Below are 6,000 nucleotides of genomic sequence, written 5' to 3'. Positions count from 1 at the left end.
GCAGAAACGGTGAGTTCCTGGGCTAGCCTCACCAGCTGGAGAGGTCATGTCCTTGAAAGCCATCATGAGAGCTAGTAAAGCCAGAACCCCAGGGCTTTGTGTAGAGAGGCTTCTGGTAAGGCTATAATAATCCCCAGCTACACCAGAGCAACTGGGAGTTCAAACAGGAGGACACTTGTGTTATATGGAAACTGTGAGTTTGGAGGAACTAGGAAATCATTAGTGTGACAGGTGCCTGATGACATGTAGGATTCTGTTTCTTCGTTGGACTGCTTCCGAGGTTTTTAGGTGCTTGTATCATTAGGAGGGAATCAAATCAGAAAGTTGCATGCATTGATAAGCTTGATCTAGATAAAGGGATAGAATTTTTTTGGAAAGATTCGGAAGGGCCTGAGGTGTAACCCAAGACTGCCAAGACATCACCTGCCTTGTGCTCTCAGGGGAAGAAATGTGGAGTTCTCAGACTTGCAGGGACAGGGGATGCAGGGGTGCCTGTGTCTTGGTCCACGGAAAAGAAAATTTGCCATAGAAAGTGAAAGTGGCTGATCACAGAGGGAGACTTTCAGCATCTGCCCCTGAAGATGTGTGGCGTTTGCTGAACCAGTTTGAGGAATGGTTCTTGACATTCGGATTTCATTCCTCATGGAATCACTTTTGTCCTCCTTGTTCCACACCTTGGACTATGGACAGGGTGCATCCAGCAGTCTCAGCCTCTCACTAACTGCTGTTTTTGGCTGGTCTCATCTCTTCCTGATGGATGCTGTGTGTTCAGTTAAGGCTTTTGGCTTTTGGCAATGGGATTATTCAAAGTAGCTGCCTGTCTACAGGGCCGAGTGCCAGATGCTGACACAGACCCAGGCCCCTCAACTTGGTCATGCCATGCCTGGCTCACCCTTCACTCTTCACCCTCATAATATACCCATGATGTCAGTTTTATGGACATTTTTTGTGGTCTAATTTGTTTGGGGTGTTAATGTTTTCATTCTCCTTTCTGTGCATCATATCCATTTATTATCTGAGTGAGCTTATACTTGCAGATGGGGCAGAGGATTCTTCTTCAACTAACTCCTCAGCACCATTGGTTTATTTCCTATTATTTTTTAGTTTTCAAATCACCAGCCCTGATCTGGTAGTCATTGACCATTGGGGAATTTATTTATTGTATAAGAAGCTGCCTCAGAATGGGGTAAGAAGTTCAGAGTCAGGTGCTGTAGGCAGTCAGGGAATTATAAGCAGGTAGACAGTCATGTTGCAGCATCGATGTTGTCCAGCTCGGGGGGGACATCCACCTGACAGGTTCTGTAATGTCTGTATGCCAGGCTCAGCCTTTCCCGGCATCGATTCCGTGACTCAACGAGATTCAAACAGATATTCATTGGCAACCCCTCAAGTCTACTGTTCTCCGCCCCGAGGTTTTTTAGCTCACTGCTCACAGCTTCTTTGTCTATCTTCCCAGCTCTCCAGCATCCTGCTGGGCAGCCTGTTTGCACCCTGGCCCCAGTGCAGTCCTGGTTTCTCTCTTCCTGGTCTCCCTCCATCTCCGAGGGGGGCAGAGCCTCAGGTGCATCTCTTGCCCGATCTGGCTGATACATTGGCTTTGCAGCTGCGTGGGCTTGTGGGACGCGTACAGGGACAGGCCTGTCCAGGAACAAAGGACTTGTAGGAGATCATCAAAAATAGCAAAATCACCCCCCACCCTTTTACTGCCTGCCAGGCTAAGATGGCAGATGCGTTGCTCCGGGTTTTGCCAGGGCTGTGGAGATAGGGAATCTGTCACTGCTCTGGGCTCAGCCTGTGGTAGCCTGTCCCAGACACCTTGGAATAGACTGAAAGCCCTTCACACATGTCAGAGAAAAACCAAGAGACTTAGTGCCTTTAAGAATGTCTCACTTTCAGTCTGTAAGTAAATCTCAAAACAGCACCAGCTTCTGAGAAAAAGGCTCTCAAATATGACAGGTAGGTGTCATATTGCCACTGAGTAAGCTGCCCACTTTCTCCTTATCATCCAACACAGGCAGAATGAGCCCCATTCCCTTTAAAGGTCTTTTGAGGACGTAAAGGTTTTTGAGGACATTTTATGGAGCTGGAACACAGTTTTACTATTTTAAATTATTATAGGGGTTACGGTTACTGTATCTTTATTTTTATGACAAGTTGTTGGTTATGCTCTTGGTTTATTTGATCCCAGGCTTTTGTTCAAGAACACAACCTCCAATTAAATGTGGTTACTGTGGCAAAAATACAATTCTCCTTAGAATGACCCTCTGTGGGGTTGTTTCCAAAAACTCATTATGGTGAAAAGTCAAGGCTGCCTGTTCGTGTCCATGAGCATGTCTCCTTGTGGTCACTTGGTTTTCTTGTATGGAGGATTAGAGGGTACAAAGGCTGTGGGCTGGACCCAGAGGAGACTGGAGGGAGAAACGGGAAGCTAAGTGGGTCACCATTCAGAAGCATACTACCTTGGTATACTGCCCAAGGCCCCCTGATGGAAGGGGCCTTAGCTATCAGGAGCTGTTTTCTCTTCAATGAGAGAAGGAATTACAATCTGAAGGGGCTAGGAAGCCTTGCCAGTCCCAGGACTCCTGCACACGTACGGCACTAATCCAGTCTATTTTAGACTGTTCAGGTTGCTGGAACAGAAATACCATGGACTGGGGGGCTTAAACAACAGAAATTTATTTCTCACAGTTCTAGTGGCCGGAAGTCCAAGATCAAGGCACGGCTAGATTCAGTATCTGGTGAGGGCTTGCTTCTTGGTTCATAGATGACTGTCTTGTTGCTGTGTCCTCACATGGGGGAAGGGGTGAGGGAGCTCTTCAGTGTCCCTTTTATAAGGGCACTAATCCCATTCATGAAGGCTCCAATTTCACAACCTAATCACCTCCCAAAGGCCCCATCCTAATACCTCCTAATACCATCACATTGGGAGTTAAATTTCAACTTAGGAATTTTGGAAGGACACAAACATTTAGTCTATAGCCCTGCCCTATTGTCACTCTGGGGGAACAACCCAAGGCTTGTGTGTGGCATGGCCATATCTTTTATGAACCTTTTGACTTTTTCTCCAAGGGGGGAGCAGACATTGCTTTAACCTAGAAGAGATTTAGGGTCTCTTAGGGAAAGACACTTATCAGTGCTTTAGGTTCTACAGTATTTGTCTCACCAAAAACATGAATTTACAATGAGGAATAGAGAGACAACCACTCAACTTGGAGACCAAAATTGTGGTCCCAGATCTCCACTCGATCTGCCATTTACTGGCTAATCATCGACTTCTTTGGGCCTCTTTCCTCAGCTCTCTGGGTTCAGTAGTATGATTGGCTTTGCTTGTCGTCACTGACACTGTCGGAGCCCCACCCAGACCCCCTTCACCAGGCCAGTATACCCATGCCCAGCAGCTGTGTTGGCTAAGGGGTCACAGATGGGGTTCCCTGAATCCCTGCTTCAGGTTCTGCTTCTGGGTACCCCAATCCAAGACCCTTTCCTCATAGGGTTGCAAGAATCAAATAAGATTCTGTATGTGAAGGTCCTCTAAAAACTAAAATAGCAGTGGGTTTTTAGTGTGGCCTTGGACCAGACTATAAAAATCCTAGCTGTGGCTTCTTGGCCGAAGGCCTGTGATGAAGGCAGATAAGGCACCCAGGGAAGGCAGGGCTGTTGTCTTGCATCCCAAGGAGGTGAGCCCAGGCTTCTTTCTCTTCCCCACCCAGGAGTGCAGGATAGTGGGCAGACAGTAAAAATGGGTTTCCATGAAGCTGATTGTCTTTCGGTATTATTAGGTAGTGGTTGAACATGTTTTTCTCCTATTGGGAAGATAAGAATTGGAGCTGCAAATCATTTCAGACCTGGGAACTGAGCGAGGTCACAGAAATCCTTGCCTGTGCTTCAGACGCAAGGTGCTACAAAAGTCGCACAGCAAACTGCAACTTTCTAAGAGGCACCAGTTTCAGCATATTTAAAAATCTAAAATTTATTTTAATGCAGCATTTCACAGGCAAATCGGCTGGGGGGAGGGGGTGGTGTAGAAAGCAAGAGGAAATTGAAAGGAAAGAGAGAGCTGAGTCCGTGAGGTCTAGAACACTTGCAGTGTCCCCAGTTAATCATTGATGCCCCCGGGCCTGTGGGCCATGGGAGTCGCCTTGCTGCAGGGGGCCAGAGTACTAGCTAATGGAATGCTAACCATGCCTTTGGTGAAGTTAATGATTTATCTCCTCCCATTACAGTGCTCTACTCCCTTTCTCTGAAGCTCACAGAAGCCTGTGTAATCATCTTCTGGAGGTTAGGCTGGCCATGCCTAATGGGGCAGAGGAGAAGACAATGGTCATTTGCAAACTCACTATAGGACCAGACTTTTCGTGGGCTTCCTTTTATAGGAAAGAGTATTTTCCTTAGTTGTTTTCCAAAAATATGCTTTAACAAAGTAATTGTTGTCTGATGTTCCTTTGTATGAACTTTTGCCAAGATAGCATCACAGGATGACATGATTTTATATGGGTACACATTTGTCACCATCAAAGATGCATAATGTTTATTTGTAGAGTGCTTTTATTTCCATTGCTAGATTTAAGTACCTTGAGGGCCTCAACAAATTAATGAATGTTTGTGCTGTGTGTTTATTATACATACTAATATAAAAGAAACATGGGGCGCCTGGGTGGCTCAGTCGGTTGGGCGTCTGACTCAGTTTTGGCTCAGGTCATGATCTCATGGGTTGTGGGATGGAGCCCACGTCGAGCTCCATGCTCAGCGCACAGTCTGCTTGAGATTCTCTCTCCCTCTACCCCGCCCCCGACTCTGCGTGCGCACACTCTGGCTCTCAAATAAATCTTAAAAGAAACGTATTTTCATTTAAATTTTTTTCTATTTCACAAAGGCCAGATATGTTATTTGCAGAAATACCAGAAAATAATTTTTCAGTAAAGAAAAAGAGGAGAAACCCAGAGATAAACCACAGTTAACACTTTGTTTCATATTATATATAATAGATGTCAGAGCTTATCTGTCCAAGTGAATGTGGACCCCTCATCACGATCCACCTCAGAGAGGACATGAGTGCGCTGGTGACAAACATTGTTGTCTGCTTCTGGAGGACATGACTTCAGAATCTCAGCGTTCCCTCACAGATACTCAATCTCTGTCATGAAGATGGCTTAAATTTTAATGGGAAAGGGATTTTTTTCCCCAGAATTTATAAATATGATGAACAATATTGATTTGAAGTTTTGATTTTTTTGTTTTCTGTTCTTTTTTTTTTTTTTTTAACTGAGGCCAGACTACGAATTAGTGAGGATGGGGAGGCGGGCCTTGTGAGATTTATAAGGGCACTGATGGGGTGACTATGGAATAACCAAAGAGGGGATTGTTCACTTTGGGGGTTTTCCCTGTGTTTCCAGGCTTCCTTCCCTAGGAAGACATCTGCATCCCGGGCTACTAAGAAGTGGGTTTGAGGATGAGTAGGAGGTGGGATGCCTGGGAAAGGAAGTGAGCAGAGTCCAAAGATGACCCCTGAAATTGTTAGCACAGTTGTTTCTGCGTTGGTGTGCTTAGGGAACTCACTGTGTTTGGATGCCAAGTTTGGATGCTCTCTCCTCTGTGCTGATATAGCATCTTCTCCGAGCTTGCTGGGGTGTGAGGAGGTCATTGAAGGCTTTCTTTGTAAAGTCAATTTGGGGTCATCCAGCAAATTTTGGTTTTGTTTCATCCATATCCATTGTCTCTTGTCTTGCCATGGATACATGGGTAAGAGCTATTGCTACCACCATTTTATAATACAAACAACTACTTTCTCAGAAGACTTCTGTGATGTATGCTATGCATTTTCCAGTGCTAAAATCCCTTAATTCTGGGTCCCAGGCTGTGCATCGATGGGCCAGTCTGAACCCTGCTCCTTTGAAGATGAGTCCATTCTCAGGGGCCTGTTGAGTTTCAGGGTTTAGAGGAAACTTCTTTCTCTGAAACCCAAGGTGATTTCTTTTCTTGGAATTTGTCTCTCTTAATTTT

The 6,000-nt window shown here is 45.5% G+C and overlaps 1 protein-coding gene across 5 annotated transcripts in view; it reads left to right on the top strand.

The window, feature by feature from the left end:
* The window catches only part of MYLK (myosin light chain kinase), a 260,972-nt gene that overhangs the window by 124,177 nt on the left and 130,795 nt on the right, over positions 1 to 6,000 (top strand). The window lies entirely within an intron of this gene.

The sequence above is a fragment of the Halichoerus grypus genome, chromosome 1 (genome assembly GCF_964656455.1).
Source record: "Halichoerus grypus chromosome 1, mHalGry1.hap1.1, whole genome shotgun sequence".
NCBI lineage: Eukaryota > Metazoa > Chordata > Mammalia > Carnivora > Phocidae > Halichoerus > Halichoerus grypus.
The sequence above is the reverse complement of the archived record's forward strand: the minus strand, read 5'-3'. Positions and strand labels throughout refer to the sequence as shown.